Source organism: Propithecus coquereli, unplaced genomic scaffold (genome assembly GCF_000956105.1).
Source record: "Propithecus coquereli isolate 6110/MARCELLA unplaced genomic scaffold, Pcoq_1.0 Scaffold508, whole genome shotgun sequence".
Classification (NCBI taxonomy): domain Eukaryota; kingdom Metazoa; phylum Chordata; class Mammalia; order Primates; family Indriidae; genus Propithecus; species Propithecus coquereli.
The window spans coordinates 1,186,040-1,189,013 of record NW_012150930.1 but is presented as its reverse complement, the minus strand read 5'-3'; the positions used below and the strand labels follow the sequence as shown (position 1 = coordinate 1,189,013).

General features: G+C 36.8%; 1 protein-coding gene across 1 annotated transcript in view; it reads left to right on the top strand.

Moving 5' to 3' along the window:
- PEX1 (peroxisomal biogenesis factor 1) overlaps positions 1 to 2,974 on the top strand; it is a 43,589-nt gene that overhangs the window by 25,902 nt on the left and 14,713 nt on the right. The window lies entirely within an intron of this gene.

Sequence of the window (2,974 nt, the reverse complement as noted above, 5' to 3'; positions counted from 1 at the left end):
GCTGTATTTCTGTAACGCCTGCATACTCCACCCAGCAACTAGACTGAGGTATACTTATTAACTGAGGAGTCTGAGTCTTTGTGGTTGCCACAATGACAGAAGCTATTTCTGTGGTTGAATATGTTGGGAACTCTCATGAAACAATTATTTTTCAGGGAAGTGGAAAATCAACGTTAGCCAAAGCTTTCTGTAAAGAAGCATCTGACATCTTAGATGCCCATGTGGAGATAGTTGACTGTAAAGCTTTACGAGGTATGAGTATAGTAACATGCTACATAAATCCTTTCTTTGGTACAAAGACAAAAATGTTGTTATTAATGCTGTTAATCTGATAAATACAAATATCATCTAATCTTTAGTTTTTCTGTTCATTTAGTTGTTGAAATTTCTTAGAAATTTTAAGTCTTTGGCTTTCTAATGTTTTGATAAAATTTCTAAAACTCCCCATATTTGATGGAGGCCTATTTATTTTCCTAGCCAAAATTCATTGTAGACAATATTCCTGGAAATGCCAACTTACACCACTCTGAGGAAGTTAGTATTTAGAATATACTGTAATGGTATAAATGATCTCTGAATTGCTATGGGAAACTGGTAGGGTGGTTGCCTCTGGGGAGGGAAAGTAGGTGGCTTTGAACAATGAGGAGAATTACAATTTACAGTTTTTAAAGTCCTTAGCATTTACATTATTATCTATTCAATTAAATTAACTCGAAACAGTTAATATTTCCCCCTTGGCTGCCACTACCGTATAGTCCCAACTAGTCATTATACTTTCAGTCTTTTACCTAGTATATGATGAGAAATGAAATAGTCTTTGAAAACCCATCACTTCATTTGCTATAAAGGTGGTTTTTGAGACACTGTCCATCTCAGAGTCCTGCTGGAAGCCTCATGTGAAAATTTTAATTTAGACCTAAGTAATAGGAGGTCTTTACAGAGGGCTTATGAATTTGTATGTTTTCTGTTCTTTGAAAATTAACTTTGAACTCACCAGAAAGTTTGAAGCCAAATTTGTGATTCAAATATAACAACTCTAGGATCTCTAGGCAGCTACATTTGTGTTTGATTTTACCCAAATCTTGACCCTTTACTCTCATTTATGTTTTCCCACATCCAGTTTTTATTTTACTATTGTGTTATAACCCATCTGAAATTCTCTATGGAGCGAGACTGTGTATAAATAAATGCATACATACATACAGAAATTAAAATAGCAAATTCCTTTTCTTAGTTTTATAAAATTTGGCACTTTACTGAGTCCTTTGAGATGGTATGTATTGAACAATGTTAATAATTGACAAGTTTTTGTGATTGGTATATTAACAAAATATAGATTGAATTTTCATTGTTAAATCAATATTGAGCTTTTCTAATGCTTTCAAAAGGGTAGCCTGCACTTCCCCAGCCCTGAAATAACATTGAGACCATTTCATATCTTCTGTATCAAGGAAGAAGGCTTGAAAACATACAAAAAACCCTAGAGGCAGCTTTCTCAGAGGCAGCGTGGAGGCAACCATCTGTTGTTCTGCTGGATGACCTTGATCTCGTGGTTGGACAGCCTGCCCTCCCGGAACACGAGCACAGTCCTGACACCGTGCGGAGCCAGCGGCTTGCACACGGTAATGCATCCACTACTGGCTCAAGGCCTTTTTCTTTTGTCAGTCAGGATTTTTAGTTTTCATGGTAAATCTGCTCTCTTCAGAGAATAGCGTGTTTATGTTAAGTGTTGTTTTTGAGGCCTCTGGTAGCATTTTCTACAACTGTTTTTTATTAACAAAATTGGTAGAGTAAGAAAAGTATGAAAATTCTGCATATTCAGGTTTAGTCTTTGGGGTCTTTTCATTCTACTTTACTTATTAGAAATTGTCTAATTTACAGATTTACTCTTGCTTTTGTTCATTTAAGAAATATTTGTGTTCTCAAAGACTAGGAGAAGGAAGAAAAGTAAACAATTTGAGTACAGAGTGATAACGATAATGGTGACTACCATGTATCAAATGCCCTTTCTAGGTTAGGGATTGCTTTGTACTCTACATGCATTTATTCTCCTGGTTTTACAGGTCAGTAAGTGGAAATTCAGAGAAATTAAATAATTTGACCAGGGCGACCAACTAGGAGGTGATAGGATATACTGTGCTAGAAGTGTGTACAGGGTACTGTGGGAGCATATAACCTAAATTGAGGGTGAAGTGGGGTAAGGAGTTGTCAGGGAAAGCTTTTTGGAGGAGTTTATAACTGAGCTGAGTTTTGATGGAGGAATAGAAATTGGCTTGAAGGAATTTCATGCTAATGAAGAAGCAAAAGAAGTATGGTCTACAGGCAAAGGCACAGAGGTACAAGACATCATGCTATGTTGAGGAATACTCCATTGCCTGGAGCTTGGAGTGCAAAGAGAGGACTGATGGGAAGAAGAGGTTGGAGGGTTTGGCAGCATCGAGCTGCCTCAAGGTTTTCAAGAGCTGAAATGATACAAAATGTAACCGCAGTGGCTTGTGTTAGCATTACCTAGCGTTAATCTCAAATTTTGAATTCTATAGCATCTGTAAAACTAGTGTTACTAGTGTTACACTAGACCTTAAACACTGGATCTGTTAGTCTAGTGTTTAAGGGAGTGCTGTGGATTTCTAGGTGTGGTCTCAAATATACGTTGTAAATGCATGTTTCGGTTCTGACTCTCTCATCCCAAACCTTGCAAGACCTGGTATGGAAAGAGGTTGTTCAGGAAGTCAGGAATATGAGTTGTATTTTGCTTAATAAACAAAAAACTATATGGAAATTTATCATCCTTCTAGGATTTTCACTTACTTTATAAGATCCAGGAGTAGAAAACCTCTCTACACATTGTTCTGCGTATACAGTCCAAGTGTACAGTACTTCCCTCCTATCCCACCATGAAGAGCCTGGCCCATATTAGGTCCTCAGTAGACAAATCAATGTCTGAATGGATGAATTAATTTTTTTTTTTTTTTTT